Genomic DNA, 26,185 nt, shown 5'->3' on the forward strand with positions numbered 1-26,185 from the left:
CTGCAGCTTTACCCCCCCGCTGGGGACCTGCTGCTTGGGGTGGCCGCAGCCGCCAGCCCCACTGCAACGGGCTCCTGCGCCGGAGCCAGCGCCCGCAGACCTGGACGGGGACCCAAGCGCTGTCACCCGGCGCTGCCAACTTCTCCTGCAGCTTTGGGCAAAGCGACTAACACAAAGCGGAAGCCCTCAGGAGGACCAAATTCTTCCTCAGCCTTTCAATTAGCTTCTAATCCCTTCGCTCCCATAAAATCTCAGCTGCAGGCTGCCCCTGTTTGTGTATTTCCACTGGCCACGAAAGCCACCTCCCTGAGCATCTGTCTATGCGGTTTAGGCTGAAACCTCTCTCCGTGCCAATGGCCACACCTCTTTGCAAAGAACATGTAATTGCAAACTTTTTTTTTTTTTTTTTTTTTTTTTTTTCCCCTTTCCTCCCATTTAACATAAAACAAGCAGACACCCGTCACCATCCTCTGCTTCGGCTCTGATGCAAACTTTTTCCACCTGGCCAAGTTAGGCGTTCAAAAATATAAATAAATATGAAAAGAAAAGGGGAAAAAAAAAAAGGCCGCCAGTAAAGATATTTTTAAACACATGACACAGAGGAGTGTGACACACTTGGTGTTCTCAGTGGGTGGGTGCAGTGTTATTTCATGTTATTCTTGTCGCTGGGCCCAGCATTACAAGTGTACATGTTATTAGTGGTGTCTGATAATAGCATGTGGCATGACTGCCTGGTCCCAACCTGCTGTGAGGGGATGGGGGGCTGCGGCTGTGGGTGCTGGGGAGGGTTTTGTGGGTGGGTGTCCAGCTGCAGCGCAGTGCTGATGGTGCAGGGGTTGCTTATGCCACCGAGCATCATTAGGGTGGGGAGGCTCCAAATAAAGGGCACTTCCTTGCCTCGATCGTACCCTGTTTGCTTTGGGCACGAGCATCTGAGCTGGCATTGCTGCAAGTCCATCTTTCCGTGTCCACTTGCCTGTCTGAAGGGCACTGGTCCTCAGGGGGTGGCTCTAGGGATGGAGATGAAGGGAGCAGGGACCACGCGCGTGTGGGAGCCAGGGAGGTGGTGATGGAGGTGGCAGAGGTTGATGCTGGCCAACGTCTGACAGACTCGTACATGAACTTGCGGTTTTATAGCCCTATAAAAGGCAGCTGACAGAAGAGGTTCTGATTTCGGAGGCTCCAGCTGAGCTGGGAGGAGCCGGCCTCGTCTCCCGGCGCCGCGTCTGCTGGTGCCGAGCGCCGGCCGTGACGTTGGGGAGGGAGAGCCAGGCTGGGATTCCCGGCGTGCCGGGGGGCAGGAGCTGGGCGCTCACCCCAGCCATCGCCGCAGCCCTGCCAGCAGCGCCGAGCTGCTGCTTTCCTGGCTCACCTCTCGGAGACTGTGTGCAAGGCTTGGAAGGGGCTTTCTAGCACCTTGCTCGGCAGGGCGGGCACATCTCCCCCCCCGCTTCCCTGGGTTTGCTGTTGGCGGTTGCGTTGCAGGTACAGGAGTTTGCAGGGAAGGACGAGGCCGGCTGAGGTCCCGGGTCTCTGTTCGTCGCCAGCGCACGTCCACCAGCACGATGGGCAGAGCTGGTGCAAAGCAAGACAGCTCCACGATCTGGCCCACAGTGGGCTTCCCTGACATGGCCTCCTTCACTCGTGGGTTTGCTCTCTCTTCCCTGCCCGCTTCTCGCCGTATCCACTCACGCACTTCATTTCTGTTAGCTCCCTAAATACCTTGCTGGAGCCAGGCCAGGCGGCTTGGCCTGGGTCCCTTCTCACGCTCGCTGCTTTCTTGTGGATTGCTGCCACCGTCTCTGGGGCTGAGCCCTCGGCAGGACCATGCCAGTGATGGAGCAGGACGGGCACAAAGTAGGATTACAGAAGATCCGCTTACTCGAAACCTTGGAGGTTTCAAATCAGGGCGGGGCTGGGGATGCAGCTTCTCTTCCCAGTTATACTTGGGGCCATCACAGAAACTTTGCTTTTGTTGCAACACGTGCCAGGGTGAAGGTTTAACGTTGGACTTGGGGATGCTCCATCTTAAGCAGACTTTAGCCCCGAGTTACCAGCTCAGAAACCAGGGAAGTGTCCTTCTCATCCCAAAACAAAACAAAGGGAGTGAGAAGCAGCTACAGACTCTGAAAAAGGAGGATTAACCTTTCAAAGAAGTTGAATTTCTGTTAAATCCTGTAAGACATAGATAGAAGGAGAAACTAACCCTTTAGAAATGTTTGACTCTGATAGGTTTGTTCTATAAAGCTGGAAACTGGAGGAAATTTGTCCTTTGGCCCATTTCCCTGTGAAAGATGGGGAAACTTGCTGTAAAACTCATCATGTGGGATGTGCTACTTCATCACCCGTTATCTGTGTGGAGATACAGGGCCAGCTCGGAGGCTCCTGCACCTCGTCTGGGTGCTACCTCACGGGAAACCGGGGAAAGAAAGTGAAAAGCAAGCTTTCCCTTTCTCCCACTCAGCCTGCTCAGAAATCTCCGTGGTGCTCCTATGCCTTGATCCCCCACCACGACCAATGGATCCTGGCTCTTTTTTTATGGAGACTCCCCACCGAGGTAGACGCTAGTTAAAAGGTTACTACCCAGCTGTGAAATATGTAGACAGGGTAACAGCTAAATGGCGGAGTGACCTCATATCTCATATTTATTGACTAAATGTGGCTTGAACTAGTCACCACTAGTAAAATAAACCACAGCCCCAAGTACTGCAGGAATATTCCATGGCCGACAGACTCCTGGTTCCTTGTCACACTCTTTCTTTCACTTGGAGAAAAAAAAAAAAAAAAAAAAAAAAAAGGGCAAAAACTTTGTTACTAATCTCATTTCATTTACAAGGTAGGTCCTGCAGAAACCCTTTCAGTGCAGACTTACTTTCTCCTGCGAGAAGAACTGGGAATCTCCCAGGTTTTGCACCGAAAGAGAGGGAGAGAATGAGCCCTGTGGATTATGTTTTTGCCAACATCCACCTCAAGAAAAAGCTTGATCAGATTAGGACAGATGTGTCAGGTTTTAACAGAGCTGGGGTCAGGCAGCTTTTTTGTGACATCTATGTTCATGTCACACTTGCTATCTCAGGGATGAGAAATAGCTATGAAAAATCAGGAGACTGCCTTAGGTTTTGTCTGCCTGAAATAATTGATGTGATATAAAGGTAAAGTAGTTAATTTATTTCTTCTGCAGTGAGTTCAAGCCATTCAGCATCAGAAATGTTTTCCTGAGCATCTCCAGCTAGTCTAAACCCTCTGAAGTCAGGAACAGCTGTGTCATGAGTATTAGGAGATGGGTAAATGCACTGGAAGCTGCTGCTCTGCTGTGCACACCCAGGAGAAGGGGACATGGAACAGATGAGGTTGGCTGATAGTGCTCCCAGAAACAGGGAAGCTTTCACAGCGCTGCCGTCAGGAAGGGCTGTTCACCTCCAGCTTCCTCTGCTCAGCAGCCAGCAGAATTGGGGCAGAATTGGGAAAAGTCGCAGGGACTTGGTTTTTCAGCTTCGCCGTCGCGACAGCAGCCGCTCACCATCAGCATAAAAGAAAAAAAAAAAAATTGAAGTAAATTGTAACTGAAACGCTTGGAAGCAGCAACGAGAGAGAGTTTGTGATTCTGGGTGCTGTTCAACCAGGAAACAGCAATTCAGTTTGTCCCCTTCTCTGGCACCCCGATTGCTCTTGGCATCTCTGTCTTGACACGGAATGTGCCTTTTCCACCCCCCCCGCCCCGCTGAGCCCGGGCGCTGCGCGGGGCTGCGGCACGTACAGCATCACCTTCCCCGATCCCCCAAAGTCGCTGCCCGGGTGACCCATTTCTCATCGCCTCGTGACCCGAAAGCCCGCGGGGTGTTGTAAACTGTCTGCACTGCAGCTCATTAGCTCACGGCCGTCTGCGGGTCCTGGGGGGGCGGTGGGTGATGGTGGAAGCCCTGTGCCCACAGTCTGGGCTGGAAAAGCCGCGGCGTGTTGCAGGTGTTGCTATAACGTACCTCCCGGGATTACCTTTTTGGTTAAAACCCATGATGCAGTGTTTCCCTTTGGAGATTTACATGCACGTGGCAGGGGATGCCAAGTATTGGAAAAAAGATGAACTTGGCACCGGGATGGGATACAGATGTTCCAGCTGCGAGCCCACGTCAATGTGAGCTGTAAACTGCAGGCTGGGAGCTGAGCAGCTCTTCGTGGCTGCCTTTCAATAGCACAATCATGCAGAATTCCCCTCCCTTGCCTGTCCTTCCCCTCCCCAACCCACCAATTTCTCAGCTGAACTCTTGCAGAAACTCAGAATTCAAGGGCAGAATGAGAATGATTATTTGGAGATTACTAGTGATATGCAGTGTTGATAGTTAGACCGGTCAAAAGTCTTCTTGGTCATGCCACCTGGGATCTTATGTTAATTGTTATTGTGGTTAGTTTTTCCAAGCTAGTATGTAGATAGATAACGAGGGTCAGAGGAAATGGCCTCGTTAATACTCTGTGAGATAATAATTCCTGCTTTTGGCTGGGGGGAACTGCCAGCAGAGAACAACAGAAGAAGCGTCTTTCCCCACTGATGTGACACCCCTTCTTCCCTAGAAAATTGGCTCACCGAGACTGAAGTTCTCTCTCTTTCCTCCTTTTTTTTTTTTTTTTTTTTTAGGTAGGAAAAAAGAGTAGTGTCTCCTACTGTCAATGATATAATTTTGATAGGGGAATAAATACTAAAAAGCCATTCTAAATGTCCTGAAATACTATAACACTATTGCAGAATTCTGTATTTAGGGAAACGCTATTCAAAGATGGTGAAGCTAGTGAATTGCTACTTTTCAATCAGAAAAAAATAACTGTATTGCTTGCTCGCCCTTGTTATTCTTTCATTTGTTTAATTTCCTGTCTCTGACTTGAGCAGGACACTCGTTTGATTTATGTGTCAGCTACGTTTACTCAACACACGATAAACAGGGTTTGAAGACTTTGTTGGGATGCGTCTGTGCTGTTTAATTTAATTGGTGCTTCTGGCCATCCCAGTTCTGCAGGACCTCTGGGCTGGGGTAGCTGACCATCCTTGGGTCGGGGCTGAAGCCATCGTGTTTCACGGCTTCCACCCGAGGCCATAAATCATGCCGGAGCTGGATTAAAGCTTAGGTTAGATTCACTGGCAGTTTTGCTATTTTCACTGAACCTTGCAGTGATTTGGACGTGAGCTGGAGATTTATGCGTATTTGCCGAGCCCACGGTTCCAGGTCAGAGCTTGGACTGAGGCATTACCAGGGAATCATTGCTTCCCCAGACGTCTTTGGTGGCCTCATCTGAAGCGAGAGACAGTGCTAGGAAAATGCATCCAGTGCTTATCTCCCTGCTGAGTCTCCTCTGAAAAGTGAGACACTCGATAAAACAAGCCCCAAAATGCTGATATAAACATTGCTCAGGAAAAATGTGATCTTCGCCCGTTGTTCTTAACTCAGGCAATATCAGGGTCTGCATGTAACGATGCTGGGAAGAGCATATGGGCAGATCAGGAGCAGAAAATGAAAAGTGGAACGGAATATAGATTTTATTTTCCTTTTCTAATCTCAGTACATGCAAACAAGAGTCAGAGGTGGATGGGATATCTCAGGGAAACCCCAGCTCTGTGTTCCTGACATAAATGGGCTCATGTGGTACCGGTGCTTGAACCAGGGTGATATCCTCCAAAACGTCCTGTCCCAGGGCAGTCCCTCTCTCTGGAAAGGTAACTTGGATGACCCATCTGTTACAGTTTTTCCCTCTGGATTTGATGAGCGGTTTCCTGACGTGATTGCTGCACATCGTCTTGTAACTGTGGGCGTAATTTTCCTTTCTGTATTTATCCTGACGTCGTTGTCAGAGCTTGGACCACAGGTGAGACCTTGTTTTGACCGGTGGGCAGGGGGATCCGGCTTTGCTCCCCCGGGATGCCGCGATCTGAGACACCTCACTGCTTACCCAGCTCCCCCAGCTCACACGTGCCAGCCCACGTGCCCATCCGTCCGCACACGTGCACGCGCGTTCCCTCACCGGCCGATCTCCAAATCTGTTCTGGAGGAATTGGAGCCATAACAATATGGCAGTAAAAAATAATGAAATGCCATCATAAAAAAGATGTGGAAAAGCAATTATTTATTTATACCTAGGGAACTAGGAATAATACACCTGTTTCGAAGGGATGGCTGGCACAAAGCTGGCATTGCATAGTGGTACTTAATAATTTTTTACCGCACTTTATAGGCTCTTTCCTGCAATTAATGCTAAATAAAATCAACATTTTTCCAACTTGTGTTTCTGGGTCTCATTAACTCACTTCTTGCCATTCACCATCTCTTTCCCTCTCGGTATCTTTCCTTCTTTCATATTTTTCTGAATTTTTCTTCGTTCTTCACTTCCAATAAGCTCTGGTGTGTGGCAGCTTCAAAGAGTGGGGCCTGCTCTCTAGTTGAGTTAACTGAGAATTGCCAGCCTGGTGCAGATTGTTCCAAACTTTAGGCTTTAGCAAGGGCTGCTCTTCCTAGTAGAGCACAGCCACCTACCCAAGGTGAGGGGATGAGCCCGGAGCCCTGGCACGGGGCTGGGTGGCAGCACCTTCCCCCTCGATTTGAGCCCACAGCTTGGAGGGGGCAGCAGAGCAGCTTGAACCACAGAAAACCTATGGAGGCCCCGATTTACAGTTGGTGGGTGGCAATGCACAAGGAAGGCTGGAAATTTAGACCATCATCCACTCAAGTGAATTGGTAGATAAATGAATGCATGAAGCAAAATGCTATTGATGGTGCTGGGAGGTGATTTCAGGGCAAAACTGACCCTGAGCTCTGCACCGGATTTATTGTCTTTTTCTGCCTTTTTAGGAAGGGGAAACTTCAAGGACTTGCAGCAACTGAGAGCCACCTAGAAGTGCTGGAAGCTCTTGGTGGTGAAATGTTTGTCCAGATCTCAGGAGATGTGAGTCCTCTTGCTCTCTTGCTTTTTGCCTCCCCTCCCCAGATTTCCAACTGATTTCAAATTATGTGATTGTAACGCTTTCCTTTGTTGTGAACCTGGAGGACAATATTTCCTGCCAGCAACACTGACAACAGGTAGGATGGAAGGTCTGAAGAAATAGAAATCTTCTTAAGGGACTATTTCAGACTTTTAACATTTTCATATTATAAATATTAGGCAGAAATTTCTGATGGAGAAAATATCCCCAGTTTGGTTGATACTTTCTCTGTTACTTCATTTGATCAGGTGATTTTTCTTTCTGCTGCATCCCACCCCCACATCCCAAATATCTTCTATTAATTCCCACCTCAAAAAGAAGAGGGAGAGTTTTTGTTTCATGAATCCCTCCCTTCTCATTTTAAAATTGCAGATTTTCTGGCTTCAAGCAAAAACCTCCTGAGTTTCACACAGAAAAATATTTTGGATGAAACTCTCTCCCCTTCTCAAAATCTCCTACCCCAAAATACATGGATTTATTCCTAATGTCACTGAAATTATTTAATGCATTTGATAATTATTTAAGTAGATAAAATGAGCTGGGAGAGTATTTAAAAGGCAGGGTTTTCCCTGTGCCAGTGAACTCCAGGTGAGAAACTGGCCCGTAACCTCAAAGGCAGGGGAGAACTGGCTCCAAGAACATGCACCACAAAGCCCGAAACCAAAGTCACCCAGGGAACTGGCGATGGTGTAGGGAGCCCTCCCGAACCTTGCATTCATTACATCGAGAGGGGTTTTTCTTTTTTTTTTTTTTTTTAATCAAGAGCAGTTGCAAACATGCCTCAGATCGTGGGACAGCTTTATCTGCCATCTAGTTCAGATGTGGGGAGGGTGGGGGGAAATAGGACCCACATGTTATCAGCTGATATATGAAATAGAGAGAGGATTATTAAGGAGGATAAAGGCCACAAGGAAAGAGGAGCCGTGCCTGCTGCCAATACCCATCTCTCCCTCCAAGCCTTTGCTCCCTCCTCTCCCTCTTCCCTACAAACGCCAGTTAAATGATGAAAAGGCTGGTGTCAGGGTTTCAGGATTTATGTGGATAACGGCACAGCGAGGCCTGGCATTAGAGAATTAGATCCACGTGTTGCAACTGCAGGATGATCTATAGGCAGGTTTCTGGGGATCAGCAGAAAAGTGAAATACGACGGTGGCTCTCCGGCTGGCTCTAATCTCACCCCGCTCCCTTGTCCCGTACCTGCCGGCGGCTCCTCCCAGCTGGCTGCTGCCATTACCCAGCCCACGCGCCCGGCACCCACCTCAATTACTTCTCTGTGGCTCGTGGGTGCTCCTCTCGGGTGGCCCATCCATGAGCAGTGGCTCAGGAGCAGCACCCAGGGCCAGGCATCCCGGGATGCTGCAGCCCAGCCTGGCCCGGACCCGACGGAGAGACCGGGAGTCCCCGCAGTGCCTTGGGGTAAGAACGATCTGAGCTTTTGCAGAGGCTGTGGAGTTTCATCTAGCAGCTCTGACAAGGGCTGAATGTATTTCCACAATGTTTCTGGCAGCAAATAGGCAGCTGTGGCTGGGCACAACCACAGCCTCTCGTTCGCAGAAGCCCATCCAGCCAAGTGCATCAGGGAAGAGGGCAAGTTTGGTGTCAGCATCTCTGGTGGTACCCAGATTTGGTAGCAGGTCTCTCCTGGAGGAGAAAAGAAGGGAAGACAAGCTTGCAGTTGCACCATCCTCACAGGAGGGTGGGAGGGAAGCCCAGCTCAGCCCTTTCCCACTCCCTGTGACTGCTGGTGGGACTGCACGTGCTTGTTCGGCTCGCTGCTTGGGGAGCTGTTGTGCAACCTCCGCTCTTCCTTGGTGGGCTGGATTCAGACCTGTGGTGCAAGGCAGAGTGTCCTGCCCCAGGACCTGTTTCTCTGCAGGCTGTGGTCCTCCTCGTGTGAGTCTGCTCATTAAATGCACGCCTCCACACATCCATATCTGAGGAGGCAGCAGGTGGTTATTATACGTCTCTGGAATCTGATTAATCTCAACCTAGACATAATATTAATAATTTAATATTCCCCTGCATATAACATTTTCTCTTGCCTCCCACATAGCCCAAGTAAAAGGTTAGAGATTTGCCTCAAATAATATTATCTTGATGTTTTTCTACTCTGAGCTTTAACCTTTCCAGATTTTCCCATTAAAACACTTGGAGAGGGAAAAAAAAAAAAAAAGCAAACAAACGAGATATCGTCAAAAAATAGGAACCTCTAAATGTGTGACCATCAGCCCTTCACTGGAGTGGGTTCCCCCAGCACAGGATTTGGGATGTAAGTGGTTTCAGTTGCCTCTATCAAGTCTGTCATTACTGAAACAAACCTCTTCCTCCTTCTTTTCTTTAGATTAAAGCACCTGTGTGGGTCAAGCCAATCTTGCTTCTGTCTCTCCTGGGCCACTGCACTCCTACAAGATGATAGGCGCCATGAGCTGGAGTCAGCATCACAGGGTGGGTGGCAGGAGAGTGCATCTCTTAAGGACTCTGCACACCATAATCCTGTTGATTTATATCTCGTGGTCCAGTGGTTGCCTTTCTTGTGAGGGCAGTTGACTGGTGACTCCTGTTTGACTACGACAGGCGCCATGCCAGGCTCGCCCAGTGATCGACGGCCGTTCCCTGTGTCAGTCATCCCCCTTTCTGTGTGTGCGCACCCCGTTATTCCTTGCTGAGTGAAACGCTTTGCATTTGTCCTTGCTGCGCTGACTTTGGGAGTTTTTTTCAGGCTCTAGTTCCGTTTTTTTCGAGATCAAGCTAAATGCCTGGTTTTTGGCACTGCTATTTAGGAATTGTCTTGCTTGGATTCTGCTTGAGTTTCTCTATCTTCAAAATAGGGCTGACACTAATTGCCCATTTGCAATGCATTTCCAGACGCGTGGCTATAAAGTGCTGTATGAAAAAAACAGGCATTGTTATTATGAAACCTTCAGGAAAAAAAATTAATAGATTCATATAACTCCACGGTCATTAAAACAAACCTTATGTGGATGGAAGAGACCAGAACTGAATAAACCTTGAGCAAATACAGCCTTCCACAATGAAACACAAACTGGTTTTAATCAGCAGTGCCAAATAAGTTACATTTTCTGAGGTTTTTTTCTCCCTCCATCTTCTTTCAATATTAGCAATTGCAGAAGAGCACATTGGCCTGACTAAAAGAGAGGAACTTTGCCCGACTCCTGGTCTTAATGAATATAATTTTTAAAAGACAACAACAAAATACTCTGCTTGGGCTGGCCAGGTCTCAAGTTGCTTTCAGCTACACAAGAATCCCAGCCAGTTTTTCTGAGCGTGTTATCCTGTGGTTAGAGCAGTGTTATTTGCCCATAGATTTTGGACAAGATGATTGGGTTTAAGCCCCATCAGATGGTAAGAGAGGGCTGACGATCACCTCCTTGTGTTCACTTCCTTTAGGGAAGTCATGCAGCAATTTTTCATTCTGCCTCCCCAGAGCTTCTCCAGTGGTTATTTTGGAGACAGAAATAGCTTTCTGCTAAGAGGATGATGAGGTTACACATCCTGAGCTGTCACGGTGAGTCAATAGCCTGGAGCGGTGGGGCTGCCTGCAAGTCAAGGAATGAGAAACACCCTGAGAGAGGAGCCCTGTGCTGTTCATCTCATCTCTGCACTGGGGAGCTCTCTGCAGCTGGACACCTTCCTCGGAGGGATTTTCTCATTGCTTTTTAAGTGCTCTGGTTCTATGAGGTTGATAGCTTGATCCTGAAAAAGCCACCATCCCTACCTTTCACCAGCATGAGACAGCCTCCAACTGGAAAAGGACAGAAGAGTTAACTTTCATTACAATAATGACATCTCTTTCTGTCTATCCCTTTGCCTCTTTTCTCCATCCAGACCTTCCCACCATCTGCCTAATGACTGGGATGCTGGAAGCTGGCATTGTCAAATACTCGCAAATAGTTACCCCTGTACAAAGCTGACCCTGTACTGATCTCCCAGCATCATCGACTTTTCATTTTCATACCAGATGATATCAGTGTCCAGCACAAAAGCTGTTGCAAAAGGTCATGTTGCCATCTAATTCTTGATGTGAAGGGTGATGACTGTAAATCACCGGTGGTGGGCTTCACTGAGGAGAAGGAAAAGGGAACTTACCTTCTCACTTTATCCTGAATCCTCACACTGAATCCAAGCTCACCTCTGGGGTGAAGAAGGTGGAGACTGCATCTTGTGAGCTCTCAAGGAGGAAAAGCTGGGAGCAAATGACCCAGTGGTTAGCATCCTTGCTAATGAACACCTGATTTTTAGTGAAAGCTGTGATGTCTGCTTACAAATTCATTTCCAATTATTTAGTGACATATCTTGTAACGACATATGCGGAGGAGGGCTTTAGGGTGCTGCATAAGTCAGGCTCATTCTTGCATGGGAAAATTCCAGCCTATGCTACTTTCACTGTCTGGAGTAAATGAGCACCTTCCTGGTGATGCCATCAGACCATGTGAGCACCAGCCAGACCTGGAAATGCGCAGGTTCTTGGTAGCTGTAGGAGTGTAAGATTGTGTAACTCATTGGCAAAAGTGTGTGTATCTATTTGCAATCTATTGTCTCCTGCTAACAGGTTTAGGTCCAGATCAGTAATGGTATTGAATCACCTACCTCTTTGTAATTACACTGGTATGTAGACATTTAATTATATTTTGTCCTTGACTAAGCTAGGCCCATCATTTTTCAATTGTAATGTGTCATAAATTTTAAGCCACTGCCAATTCCTGGTAATGCTGAGACCTTCATTTTTCAGCTCAGCTGGCCAAAGTTTACGTGCTGGTGATCTTGCATTCAAATCTAACCCAAGCTGAGGTTTATAAAAATGACACAGTCATTGCCTTATCAACAAATACTTTCAAACAGTAATGACAGTGCCCTAAAACAATTTCCTTCTGAAGTTGACTGAGATGATGACAATAACTCATAAAAACTAGAAGGCTCTAGATTCTTTGGCCAGCTGGAATGTCCTGCTGATGCTCTGAGGGCCTCGCACTTGGGTGAGACTTTGTGTTCCTTCAACCCAAAGGATGGTGAGTGAGTGGTGTCCGGGCTAGGCTGAGGAAAAGATACAAGGCAATGGCAGAGACCAAGAATAGAACTGATGATATAGCAGTGGGATGAGTTCTGGATTTGACAAGCAAAAGGCATATTCCTCTCTTCATAATTTCTGCATGGATTTTTTTTTTTTTTTTCTTTTAATTTTCATTTTATAGCACTTTTGCAAACATCAGTGCAGGAACACACAGTCCTGTCACTGAGGAGAAGGGGGCAGGCTGCCTTGTCCTGTCCCCAGTTTTCTACAATAGCACTGGGCAGATTCCCCAGCGATGAGAGAAGTACAGTGATGTGCACACATCTGTTGGGTGGTTTAGGTTCTCAGTAGCTCTGCTGGAGCATGACTAACAGGTGAGTCCTTTAAATACCGGAACAATGTGATAAGGTCTTCCCAAATCTTTGTCTTCTCTAGGCTGAACAAACCCAGTTCTCTCAGCCTTTCCTCAGATCGCTTCCCAGTCCCTTGATTAACTTTGTGGCTCTTCTCTGGACACTTTCCAGCCTGGACAATCTTTTTTTTTTTTTGCATAGTGGGGACCAAAACTGAGCACAGTATTTCAGATGTGGCTTGACAAGCACTGAGTGAGGTAATGACCTCCTCCTCTCTGCTGGTGATGCCCTGGTTGATGCAGCCCAGCAGCCCGTTGGCTTTTTTGCAGCTGCAGCCCTCTGTTCACTCACGTTGAGTTTGGTGTCCACCAGGACCCCCGGGTCCCTTTCCCCAGAGCTGCTCCCCAGCCAGGTAGATCCCAGCCTGTGCTGCACTCCTGGATTATGCTTTCCCAGCCACAAGACCTTACACTCATCCTTGTTGAACTTCACCAGGTTCTTGTTAGCCCCCTCTTCCAGCCTGTCCAGGTCTTCCTGCAGGATGGTTCTCCCTTCTGGAGCGTCTTCTTTCCCACTCAGCCCCGTATCATCAGAAAACTTAATTCAAAGGAGAGTCTCCTTGGCAAAAAATGTGCAGCCTGATGAGATGGGGATAGAGCAGGCAGTGAGGAGCAGTGTAACGCAATCCCATACCCTTCCCACTGACTCCAAGGAGCTCCGTCCAGTGCTCTTGAACTGCTGCGGATGACAGTCTCACCTGCAGACATTTCTCCATATGAACTCATGAATGTGAAGCATCAGCAGTACGTCACCAGAGACAATTCCTTGAGGCAGCTGGTCACATCAGCCAGTCCCTCCGCTGCGTTTGTCACCAATGAAGTTATTACATGCCCCATCCAGCATGACTCCAGAGTTACTCACTGTGTTTACTTTCCACCCAACTCCCTCCTCCTGCAGCGCAGAGCCAATCATGCCAGCTACCAATTGCCATCTAAATGGTGTGGAATGGCCTTCTTATGTGCTAGATATGTTGGGTCATGTAAGTCCTACCCAAGGGGTATAATTAGAGATCGCCCCACCCGCCTTACACATGTTGAGCTTGACAAGGCTTGTTGGGCTGTGAACCACCCCCCACCCCCCCAGTAGCACAAGTAAACAGCTTGCAATGAAGTTCTGCCCAGGGGGCTGGCTGTTCCATCGCTGCCAAATTCATGGGCTGGAGACGTCTGCCTGGGGGTTTGCACATAACAGTCGTGCCGGCCAGCTGGGCGATGCTCCCCGATCACAACCCATTCCCATTTGCTCGCTGCTTATGTGTTGCAACCAACATGGGCTTGGGGGGCAACTTGTAGTGCTCTGCTATGAAATATTACTAGGGGGAAAATACCCCTCTCTTTGCACAGTTTGGCCATGAATATTTTCTGTTAAAAAAATCAGTCTCTCCAAACTGAAGATATTTTGCTTTTTCCATTGCTGCAGCTTCCTCCCATTTTCCAGTTGCATAAATAGAAGTGGAATATATATATAATTTTTTAACTTTACATTATTTTCTGAAAAGACAAGAAAAAAATTGTATAGAGGTAAATGTATCTGGCAAAACCTTCATTTATTTAAAAACAAAAAAAAAACCCTCATCCGACTTGGAAGGACAGTTCCAAGACAATATGAGAAAATGTAAGATCAGCTCTATTTGAAAAGGAATTGCCTTCTTTAATTGACAAGTGCCAGAGAGGAGACTGCTGTTCTTATTTAAGCACAGCCCAAACCTGCAGCTTATAAACTTCCTGTTGATCTTAGTCTTCTGGTCCCTGTTTCTTTTTGCTTTTCATCTTCAAATCTGTTTTTTTTTCCCTTTTGTTGTCATGCCTGGACTCCTTTTCTCTCTCATGTTAGGAGGTCAGCTTTTCAAAACTGATCTTGTGTCATCTTGCACCCAGAGTCAGAGTCCTTGCATCCGAACAGCCCAGCATCACTAGGACGTTTCAGCGCACAGAGGCTGCTGTCTAAGAGCTGTTTATGCAACTTTCTCTGAGGTACCTGGTCCAGGCCACACGGGTTCCTGGGCTGATGCGAGCTGGAAGTACCTGTGTTTCAAGGTCAAACATCTCAGAAGATCTCTGATGCTCCAGACAAAAAGTCCACAACCTTCAAAAGGTGAGGAAGATGCCTCCAGTTAAGCTCTCGGAGGGGTAAAAAAAAAACCAAAACAAAAACAAAAAAACCCCATCCTCTATTTCCTTCTAATTGATTTATTTTTTTTTTTTTCAACTTTGCCCTTCCAAAACAAGAAAATAAAACCCAAGGCGCATGTAGGTATGAAACGGAGCAGGATGTTAAATACGCAACCTACGTCAGCAAGGAGCTTGCTCTTAATCAACCATCCACCTGAAATACCTGGGGGCAAGGAAGGAGGCTGCGGGAACGTGTTGCAACAGACTGAAGCCATCTCAGAGGAGAGCTGCCACACAAACGGCGAGCCGGAAGGGTGGCTTCAGAAGCCACTTGTTAAACGTCTCCCGTTTGATCCCCACGCGCCAGAAGCAGGATGAAAATGTTAATTCCAAGAAAGTCCCCCTCCTCACTCCAGCAGGTTTATTATCCTAATTGACTTACGGCGCTCGGTTCTAAATTAGCCTGCTTGGAAATGTGATCGGCACCGGTAATTTTCCACTTTATGACATACTTTATAATAAATAATGTAAAAAATCATAAATAGCAGTAGTATTAGATCACTGGCGCTCATGAACTAGCCTTACTTTAAAGTATGGTGTAGAAAAGAGTGGGTTTTTTTTTTTGATGAAGCATCCTTAAAAAACATGTCTGTGTTAGTCTTTTGCCATAATTAAATTATTGCTTATAAGAACTTTTACTTGGTCAAAAAGAGAAAAAATCCCTAATTATAATAATTCCACTTCAGTGTTTTCCATAATCTCCTAGCCAAGTTGGCCAATGACTAAGGCAAAGAGCAAGGGAAAAAAAAAAAACCAACCCATATGTATTGTATACTCACTTAAAACTTGGCTAGAAATGACCTTTTATTGTCTAATTTTTTTTTCCATGCCCAACTTGGCTACTTGAGACGAACTTATTGCCAGGTTTCTATAGCGTGTTATTTTCCTACGTGTTATGTGTTCAAAAACATTCTAAAAACCTGCCCTCCAAGTGTTCTACAGAGGTTTTGCATGGACAAGGGCAGAAGAGCCTGGGTTTGATAGCGTTACCACTGAAGATGCTGGTGTTAAAAACCAAGACATGTTTTGCTTGCTTTATGTTTTTTTTTTTTTATTTTTTTTTTTTTATTTTTTCCCTTCCCCTTTCCCTCCTGTTCCCCATGCAGCCCAACATGGCAAGATCTCCAAAGGGGCTGTGCTAACAAATACAGCTGAAGACAGCCATGTGATGTTAATATAAACCTCCTCTGTCAGCTTGGAGAGGCACCAGGAAATCGCCCAGGAATGCTTTTTGCAGCGCCTGTCTCCGCTCGGTGCCACGCGGTGGCATTTGTCAGGCGCACTCAGCCGCGGCTCTCCGGAGGGCATGGACCCTGTCTGGGTCACCGTAACATGTGTCGTGTTGTGTCTGAGCACATCGATGACTTTTTAATGTAAAAAAAAAAAAAAAATTAAAAAAAAAAAAATATAAAAAAAGGAAGTGATTCTGGGTTACAAAAAGCGACCCCAAAACCAGTTCCTGTCATTCTGGCTCATCCATAAGGATCCGGCCATCGCATAAGTGATACTTGAGTCATGATAAAAAGAGAACTGCAGTTCTCTTTACATTTCAAGGGTAATTTCTCTTTGAGCCCCTCATCAAAATCGCCACACTGGAATAAACATAAAAACCATGGAACTCAGGCGTATTCTTATTTGGGATCACTTCATTTAAGAAAGGAGGAAAATTGATTTTAAAGTCTGATGCAATTTCTTTTGTGGTCATGCAGTTTAAGTTTGCATTTCACTGTGTTTGCCTCAGCAACATGTTTAATTTCTTTCTTTTTTATATTTAATTTTATTTTCTGTTTTTTATGAAGTCCCACAATGATGTTTTTTTTTTTTTTGTGGTGAGCTGTCATGGTGTTACCAATGCATCTGAAATATTACAGGCAGAAAGACAGCCACTTGAAAGCAGTAATGAGGCAAGTCTAACCTAGCTTTTATTTCCTATATGTATTTTGTCCTATATAAAGTTATACAAAGAGTAAAGCTTTCATCCCAATACTGCAACTGCTTGTAAATATATTTAGTTTTATTATGCAGCAGCACAAGCTGATTACATCTATAATACAGAGGTATAAGCCCTAGCTTTTGAACATAATTTAGAAATACATCTAGAGAAAAGGAAATAAAAGCACAATTTGCAAATGTTGTACAAGTTTTCCCTCTGTATCTTGTGATACCAAACATCTTTTAAAACCCTACCCCAAATGATTTAGGAGCAAAAGTCCCACTAACTGAGATAAGAGCCTAAATCAGTCAAATGTGGCAGAAGGTGATTACATTCCTGACGGGTCCTTTTCAATTGTATTTTCACATGTTTATTTTCACTCTGATGTAGATAGACTGACTGTTCCTTAGCATGTTGGGAGCCGAGTGCATATTTAGCTCTGCTATGTGCACTGCCGGCATTTTTGGGGTTACTTAAATGTAGGTCAAATCAGAGAGGACTTGGAAGAAGTATGGTGGAGGCAAAATTGAGGGAGGAAAGGTCGTGCGCAGCACGATGCAACACAGATGGCCGCTTTATCGCTAGGACCGTGTGGCAGGATCCAAACTCATCTGACAGTCGTCTGGTGTCATGATACAAAACTTTTTCAGGGACTGCTGAACCTCTGAAAGTATCTGGGTGTGTTCGGCATGATGTTCACGCTTCGCTGACCTTGCAGAAGCCTTGGAGTAGTTGCAGTTTCAAGTCTAGTTTTGCAAATGAAGAGGTTTGGTGCAATGCTTGTGGTGGGATGGAGATCCAGCCACACATTTTGGTGCTTGCCAGGTCTCTCAACCCAGACTCACCAGGTTTCTATAGGTTTCCAGAGAGCAGATGGACATTTTGTGAGTCCCACCTTGCCTGGCATCTCTGCAGGGGTGAGAACAACTCAACAGAACTTCTTCTCTGTGGATCAGCCCTTACGTTCCTCCTGCTCAACGACTACGCAGAAATCAAGAATGAAGTGACTGGAGGATTTACATTGGAACTAGATCCCCATGGATCAGAACATGAATAACACCTCCATCCCCTCCCAAATCTTCCAGGCCTGACCTTTCACAATCTCCATTTCCTGACCAATGACTCCAAAGAAAATAGAGCTGCTAGTTGGTATTTAATGGAAATCTGTGCAAAACTTGTCAAAATACACCACCATGCCTGTCAGATGCCTGGGACAAGACCTCTACAGTAGTTTCCAGAAACCTAGTGCAATTACTTACATTTTAAATTATCTTTAATTGTCGCATGTGAGCTACAGAAACATTTTTTCCCCACTCCGAAGCAAGACCTCGCTATTAAGAGTCACCCCATAATTGCAGCTTTAATAGGGGGACCGCAGCAGGTCAGCCACGAAGGTTAGCGCAGGGCGCAGCGAGGCGAGAGCGGCTGCTGAACGCCAGTAAGTGGAAGTGACACATCACAATAGTCCCATCAATTATGTAGGGGCAGTTTGGAGTGCAAACTTTTTAGTGAATCTAATTACCTCGCCAGATGTTTTAATCCAATCTCCTTGCCTCTCCTCTGCCGTCAAATACTACATTGGGTTTTGAGTTCCTGATATGAAAAATTTACCTTAACTATAGAATCTAGAAGAAACTTGTTTGTTTTGTTTTTTTTTTTTTTTTTTTTTTTTCTGGAACTGAGCATCCTTTTGCTATCTGAGAGATTATTCAGGTTCACGTGTGACTCGGTGCTCATGGGATTGCACTGAATCAGAATGAATGCGCTCCTGAATTGATAAGGGTGTCACAAAGGGTGCAAGACTGATGGAAAAATAGATTAAATGGTGTAAATGTGCTCAAGAGCTGAATGACAACTGTTAGCCCGGCAATGCCAAATTTAAGCAGGCCCTGTCAGTGACGTTAGAGATGCTGCACCAGATTTTCCAAGGCTGTTTGCAACTTGACCTAATGTTCCTGTTGACACAAAACCTTGAAAGCGCAGCTAAAAGCAGGATAGCTGAACACTCCTGATTCGCTCACAGATTGCGGTCAGAACTGAGCATGAAAGAAAATATTTGCCTATGCATCCAGGAGAGGAGAAAATAGTGAATTAACTGTGCACACAGATGCATGATATTACCTTCTAGAAGTGCAGCGGGGGGAAGGAACCTACCAGCATTGGGGGGAGTTTCCCTGTCACTCAGTAAATGGTGATTTTTAGTTTGGTGGGAAATCTGTGTGTGCACATGTAACACGTTGATCAGTCTTCAGCCTGGACTGTGGTGCATGGAAAAAAAAATCTCCGTCTTTGACAATTTAAAACTCTAGCATGCAAAAAACCCAACCCAAATCAGAGGAGCCTCAAACTGTTCATTGTTAGAACTCCAGCTGAACTATTTGATGGCCTTTATTTTCACCAGCTTGTCACATTAATAGTTGCTTTTCTTCCCTTCTTGCCCCATCCCGCTCCCCAGTGAGAGACCATTCAGACTTGTACCAGGCACAACGTTAGTTGCATGCTCTTGGGAGGGAAACACGCAGAGCAAACAATGAAACAAGGCTGTTTATAAAGCCTTCAACACATTAGGCAGTGGAGAAGAGCCCAAGTTTCCATGTAAAGGCCTGAATGGACAAGCATGATGTGAAACACATGGAAAATGTGGAATATGTAATAAAATTATAAATAAAACAAATACAATAAATTGGGAATGCAGTTTTACTCGTAATGATTTGTGTTCCTAGTAACCCAAGACTCCCTTACCTTTGGAAAATTGCATGTTTTTCCAATGGGGGAGCTGACGGCAGGTAACAGGCCTGGTGGGTTGTGTGGTGGGTTGGATCACTGAGTGGCTCAAGCGTTCAGCGGGGACTGCTGTGGCCTTGCATAAGCCCGTTTTCTGACAATGACTTGCATCATGAGCTCGGGAAGAAACACTTAATCAAAGAGTGGAGAGTGTTAGTGCAGGAGCTTTGGCCAGAAATGAATCTTGGCTTGTTCTGGGTAGAGAGATTTGCCTGCTGGAGTAGCCCAGATGCATTGTGCTGGGTTTGCTTTCTTCTCTGCGTTGTCTTGGTTATTAGTGACTGCACTTCATGCACTTCCCTCCAGGAGTGTGAGCTCCCAGTGATACTCTGTGGGTGTACTGGTGGGATGGGGCTTCCACGTTGTCATTGCCAAGGAAGTTGGCAGATATTTCTGCATCTCATACTACGAGGTTGCCTGCAAAACCTTGGCTTTCGTAAAACGCTTGTACAGAGTCTCTCTTTAACAGCTTCAGTATCTTTTCAGCTCCAGAAAGGCATGCTCAAAAGCTAACTCTGAAAAAAAAAAAAAAATAAAGTGTTTGCTTGCTTTAACCACTGCTTATTCTCTATTGTTAGATTAACAGTAGCTAGAGTTATAGAATAAGCTTATCAACTACATGAAACATGTCTCGCATTCGTAACTAGCCAAAGGTCTGTTGGAGCCCAGGGCCAGCATGGTTAAGGGCAACTCTAGCAAAAGCCAATAGGACAAAAAGAGTGATGGAGCCGGACGCAGCTGCTTCTGACCTTTTGTTCTAATTAATTAGGTACCACTTTAGATGTAGTCTATGGGGAATGGTTTCGGCACAAGCCAAGAATAAGGCCTAAATTCATGACTTACTTTCAGACGGAAGAATTTATGTCCAAATGGACCATCTAAAAGGGCAGCAGAAGCCCGGAGGAATGAAGCAACTCGCCCTAAATCAGTATGAGAACCAAAGCGTGCACACAAAGCATGGTCTGAGATGATTAAATGCTGAGTTATATAAAACTGTCCCTTTGCTGTATGTCAACAACTTTGAAAAGTTTCCTTTGATACCGCTGTGATGATTCGTTTTGCTGTGCTAGCAATAAAACAAAAAAAAAAAAGGAAAGGGGGAATACAAGCAGTGTATGAATTGCAGCTATTCTTCAAGGTGAAAGATCTGAATTTCCATTTCCCTGTGCCATTAGGACTGATATGGGTCTGACTGGCCAGTACATGGTGAAAAAGTCCCTCTGTGTGCCAGTATTGAGAACTGTTTGTGCATTAGTTGGAGTCCTTGCCAGTGAAATAATATCGTCCCCTTTGTTTATTATATTGAAACTCGATAAAAGAAAGCGTCGGAGGGGGAAAAAAATAAGTTTGCGGTGTGAAATGAATGTTCTCGTCTGGGCTCCAGGATGCAGCCGTGAGTAACGTCTGTGGCATCGCCTGGCGTCCTACTGCAAAAAACAAGTTCTTGTGCTGCAGCTGTAATCAGCTGGGGGGTTTGCTAGGAGAGGGACAGGCTTTGCCAAGGGACCCCCAACACGCCACCAGTTATGGGCCTGTCCCCTTTCGGGGGGCTTTGCTTCCTGGGGTGACGAGGAGCGCACAGACGCTGTAACTCACTCAAGTCCAGCTCTAGATGCTCCATGCTGCTCTTCCAGAAAAAGGCAGACCCATGCAGGCTTGTTTTGAAGCCCAGCATTATCTCAGTGCCCCAGCATTCAGAATAGATTCCACTTCCCCATTCTTTTTCTGGAGAAGGTGCTTGCATGCTGGACCTATTTGTGAGGCCAGAGTTAGTTTTGCTGCATTGAAAATTAGCAGAAAAGACCCCAGCCAAATTCAGTGCCCTTTTCAAATGAGAAATCTAGACTCTGTGTGTTGTCAGTGTGCTTGCAAGTTGATGGAACACCTTTACAATATAGTGGTAAAAATTACTTCAAATTACAGAATCAAAGCAAAGCCAAAACAAAACCAGACACCCCTCTTCCTCCCCGCCCAAGTTCAGAAGGTCCCTGTACATAAAAGGATATAAAAATCTCACATGGCCGAAATGCTGCACGATTCCAAAAGTATTAAAGCAACATCAGTTTGTAAGGGGGAAGAAAAATATTAGTCAGCTTGTAGATTCTTTTGGCCGGTCCTTACAATTTTATTTCACATCTGTGGTAGCACTGAGGGCTTTTACTCGGTGACGGGATCTAGGTGTTAATAGCAACAACAACAACAAAGACCAGTAGAAATGTTGGCGTCCACCTCACCCAGCTCAGTGCACACATCACTGGGCTATCAATCAATCAATTAGATGAGTTTGGTTTTTACCTGGGCAGCTATAAGGTGTGAACACATGGATTAATACAATAAAGTGATACTGCACAGCTGTATTTCACTTTCTGGAGCCCAAACTGGAGCTGACACAGCTCTGGGAGGGAACAGCCAATCCCTGTGAAAGCTCTTGTATTTCTTTGGGTCCAGGACCAGTCCAGCACCTTCAATATTACCAGCACAGTCTTTCAAGAAATTGTTTTTCCAGAAGAAAGACATCGGCTAAATGAATGAAAATAATAAAGGTTTATTTGAAAACGGGGATCCTTCATGTTTGGTTTTTAGTTTTTAAAACTTCAGAGGATATTTCAGATCACAGTTTCTGGTATCTGTGTAACAACAACATTAGAAGCAGCTTGGGTTTAAGTGAAATTTGAGAGTCACATGACGCCAAAAGCTGGAGTTTTACAAAGCAAGAAAACGACCGTCACTCCACCCCAGCTTACATCATGGAAGTTTGAAATATAAAAATAATATTGCTTTCCTGAAATGCTGCAATGAGTCACCCAATCCCTTCTCTCCTATACTGCTCTGTTGGATAGGTGTCTATCCTTTTCCTCTCGAGACGAAGGCTGTGATGAAAGGATACCCCATCAGTTTAATATAAAAAAATAAGGACTACTAAAGAGAAAGAGCCTCTTCTGGCTTTATATGGTAACGTTTGTGAGCAGGGAATCTTAAGGGTTAAAAGAAGAAATAGTCTCTACACACACACAGACACACACAGACACAAACACACAGAGACACACGGACAGACACACACACACACACACTCTCTCTTTCTCTCTCTCGCTCTCTGTCCCTCAGCATGATCCAGGTCACTCCAATTTCAGGCGACTTACTAGCTTTCCAGTGTTAATGGAAACCAGTCTCCAACGTGGGGTGGAGCAGCGAGGTGAAGCAGGAGGCCGGCAGGGGGAATTTGCTCTGGGAGGTGTTGAGTACTAAAAGTGGCAGCAGCTTCTGACAGTTCCTTCAAGCCAGCCTTGCTGCAGCTCACAGTTTCTGGGCAGAGCCTCCTGCGAGCAGAGCGAGCCAGCAGCCCCAAATGCTGCTGAAGGCCCTCACCTCCCCCCCCCCCCCCCCCCCAGCAGATGCCCTGGGGAGCGGCTTCACAAAGAGCAGCTCACCGGTTTTTGCATGGAAAGACAAGTACATGCCTTCCCCCAGCCTTTGGAACGGGTTCACAGGGGGGTTCTCCTCCTAATGTGTAGCCCCTTAACGTGCAGCCCGGGATGCCACTTGGCGTGCTGGGGAAGCAACGGCTGCTGAGCAAAGAGAGCCCGGAGGGGACAGATGAGGCGCTCTCTTGCTCACTCTGCCTCCTAACCCGGGCAACCCCTGTGATTTTCCACCTTGGCATGTGTGACCTGGGATTGCTCCCCACCCTCTGCACCTGCGGCTGCTGCCAAATCCCTCCGGGCAAACCCGCATCCCCATTGTCTGCTTCCCTCCGCGGCTCCGGGAGCTGTGGCAGAGCTGCCCGAGCACGGCAAAACCACGAGACGTGTCCCAGAGTGGTGGTTCAATGCACTGTGAATTAACCGGGGACAGTTGCGGCATAATACGTGCGGCAAAAGGCTCAGCTGCTACGTGGTGAGGCCTTTACGCTTTTAAGCATCTTTGCTCTGACCGTCTCACAATTATTAGGACCTCTGCAATGTTGTCAGTACCTAACCCTAACCCTAACCTCCAGCCCAAGGCACAAACAGCCTTATAGTATTGCTGTACGTGAGACAAAGGGGTGTGTGGCATGATAAACAAACCAGAGAAAGGCAGCATCCCTGCTCGCAGCTCTCCAGCACACACGAGCAGCCTTGTACCCCAAAACTGCTGCGCCGGAGCTGAGCTCTGCACAACCCCCCCCACCCCCCCCCAAAAACATCTTGTCATCCACCTCCCTTGCCCAGCATCCCGGGAAGGATGGCTCCAATCTCTGGTTGGAGAGCTCGAGCAGGGATTCCGCAGCCAGGGAATTGCCCTCCGCAGCAGCCGTGTGGGAGCTTGCGTAATGTTCTAGCACTATCAGTCACATCACTCATATTTACTTCTTTTGGCCTGATTCTCTGCCTGCCGAATAAATTTGCAGCTGCAGAGGCAGAGCTCTGGTAGAGAGCTGAAGGATTTACTTCCAGCTATTGAAAGGTTTATAGCTGAGAAATGTTAAGTCGCACAGATTCCGCCGCTGGAGCTGCGTCCTCCTCCACTTCTTCCCCCAGATGCTGCTGGGTTAAGGGGAATATTGCATCACGGGCCACGTTCAGCTGCTCCTCTCATCTGAGGAGACAAATGCCACCTTAAACACTGGTTGAAGGCAGTAATTCAGAGGCAGAACTTGCTGCTGGTGCTGGGAGCAGAGTGGTTCATCGCCGCGTGCACGGCAGAGACCCCTCATGGGCACTGTTTGAAGACGAGCTGGGATGAACAATTCCTCCACATGTTATTCCCAGCCATCCCTGTCATCTCTGCTCCATTAACTCTGGGACTGGCCCAGACATCTTCACTACGAATGCGTTTGTCTGGAGGAAGGCTCACCAGTGCCCGTTGCAGCGAAGCACTCCGGAGTGCTTTTATTTGACTAAAAAAGGTCATTCTGTACAACTCTTGAATTCACAAAAGGCAAATTATGAATGCGTTTGTCAGGGTTTGATTTATTATCAATAGGCAGAGGCTGTGCTTTTGCGGGTGGTTGAACCAAACAGGAACAGGCCCTCAGATGAGACGTTTCCCCGTGCCGTGGCATTTGGCACTGGGTACTTGTATTACTGCAACTGCTACAGCCCCATGTTCATTGAATTGCCCTGTTCAGCTTGACGCTACCTTTTAAAAAAATCCCCAAAACAACACAAACCACAAAAAACAGAGCAAGACAGTAGCATAGAGAGCATGTAAACAGATTATAAAAAGCACAAAAGCAAAGAGCTGGGGAGGGAAAAGGCATCTGAAGAGCAAAATGTTTGCCAAAAGAGAGGAAGAGGCTGTGGCTGAATACAACAGAGAACTTGGGTATCTTCACCTGAGTCAGCCTCAGCATCACCACGTGGGAGCAAACACCCCGTAGCTTTGTCCAGGAGATGTTAGGTAGGGTGACAGGTTGGTTTCTTACTCCTTAGTCTGTGTGTCTTCAGCTCTGTGGGGTTCCCAGTGTTGCTTTGTGCCTGGGAAACCACAAGACAACGTCAAGCTTTAACCCCCCATGATTTGATGACATATGGCAGAGGCTCACAATAACAGAAATGAGATCGCTGAGATTGCTTGTCCCAAAATGTCCTCTTCAACAGGACAGTGTCCCCTCCTGGCTATGGGTCCCAGGGGTCTGGGGACACTTGGAGCAAGTGGGACTTAAAGGGTAACTGCTCCCTTGCTTTCCCTTAAACCATGCTCAAGCCTGATGGTGTTGGATGCTCTCTCCATCCCTCAGGACGCCAGCCCTCACTCAAGCTGTCTTTATTTAAGCAGTTGGTGCTTCACAGATTACTTTCAGGCCCCTTGAGGGTAGAAAGCTTTTTACCTCCTCTGGCCCTGAGACTATTCCAACAGCTGTAACTATTTCATTTTTAATTTACTTGATACAACTTGTCTCTGCTTAATCCATCAGGACAAGTTTGAGGGTTCCTGACCTATAAATCCAGCGTGGGGAGGGTGGTAGTGTTTGGAGGGGAGGGAAAAGAAGGGGGAAAAAATAAAGGAAAAGAAAAAAAATTGCAAAGGATTTGAAAAATTGTATCTAAATCATAGCCAAATGTATTTTCCTAATTTACTGCAAAGTGCAAGACTGGACCCAGCAAAAGAGCCAGGTCTCATCTCAGTGCCTGGGGGTGAGGCAAGACCTTTGCTTTATCATGGTGACATACTACACTACGCTTAACTTTTTCAACAACTTAAAGCTCCTAAATTTGTTTGGAATGGACCTCAAGTCTTTTTTATTTTTTCCTGCTAACCAGTTCCTCTTGTTTAACACAAACACTAAAGATAAAAAACTGCTTTGCATCTTCTTTACATAAATACACACAAATAGGTTTTATGTCACAAATTTTTAAAGGCAATACCTCCTCTCCTTCAGGTGCCACTTTCCCTCCGTTGCCACTCTCAGAGTCTCTGTGCTCTTTTTTGGGTGGGTGGTAGGACTGCTCTAAATCAATCATTTGACATTAGGCTAATGTCTAATTAGCTATGGGTGGGCATCTGCTTTGATTATAGGAAGAACCTCGGGCAGTGACTTGTGTTTTTAAGGCCCACTTCTACACGTATCAATCATGTTTTGACATGCAGAGCAGGAGGGAAGAAAAATAAGCTGTAATAATAATAAAAAAAAAGAATTCTAAAGAAAGAATTCTGAAATATTAATGTATACATGAGTGTGTATAACCATATGGCTACACTGCAGTTACGGATGAAATGAAGAACACACTCGTGTACATTGGCATTAATAACAAGAGTTTATCTGGCTTAGGAAGAAGTCCAAGAAATAAATTTTTCTTTTACCATCCTCTGTGATTTTAAGTAAGGAGAGAGGTTTCCTTTTTAGGGAGAGAAAGGTGAGATGTGTCATCCCAGGGAGACTTGATACTACTAATGCTATTTTATGCAGAGCTA

The 26,185-nt window shown here is 46.3% G+C and overlaps 1 long non-coding RNA gene across 1 annotated transcript; it reads left to right on the forward strand.

Moving 5' to 3' along the window:
* Positions 1-9,308: 9,308 nt before the first annotated feature.
* LOC116964090 lies at positions 9,309-19,189 on the forward strand. The gene is made up of 4 exons (XR_006166344.1): positions 9,309-9,406; positions 14,281-14,497; positions 14,632-15,002; positions 15,681-19,189. It is a non-coding gene; the product is annotated as an uncharacterized LOC116964090 (long non-coding RNA).
* The last annotated feature ends 6,996 nt before the right edge of the window (positions 19,190-26,185 follow it).

The sequence above is a fragment of the Tyto alba genome, unplaced genomic scaffold, assembly GCF_018691265.1.
Source record: "Tyto alba isolate M040663 unplaced genomic scaffold, T.alba_DEE_v4.0 Super-Scaffold_39, whole genome shotgun sequence".
NCBI lineage: Eukaryota > Metazoa > Chordata > Aves > Strigiformes > Tytonidae > Tyto > Tyto alba.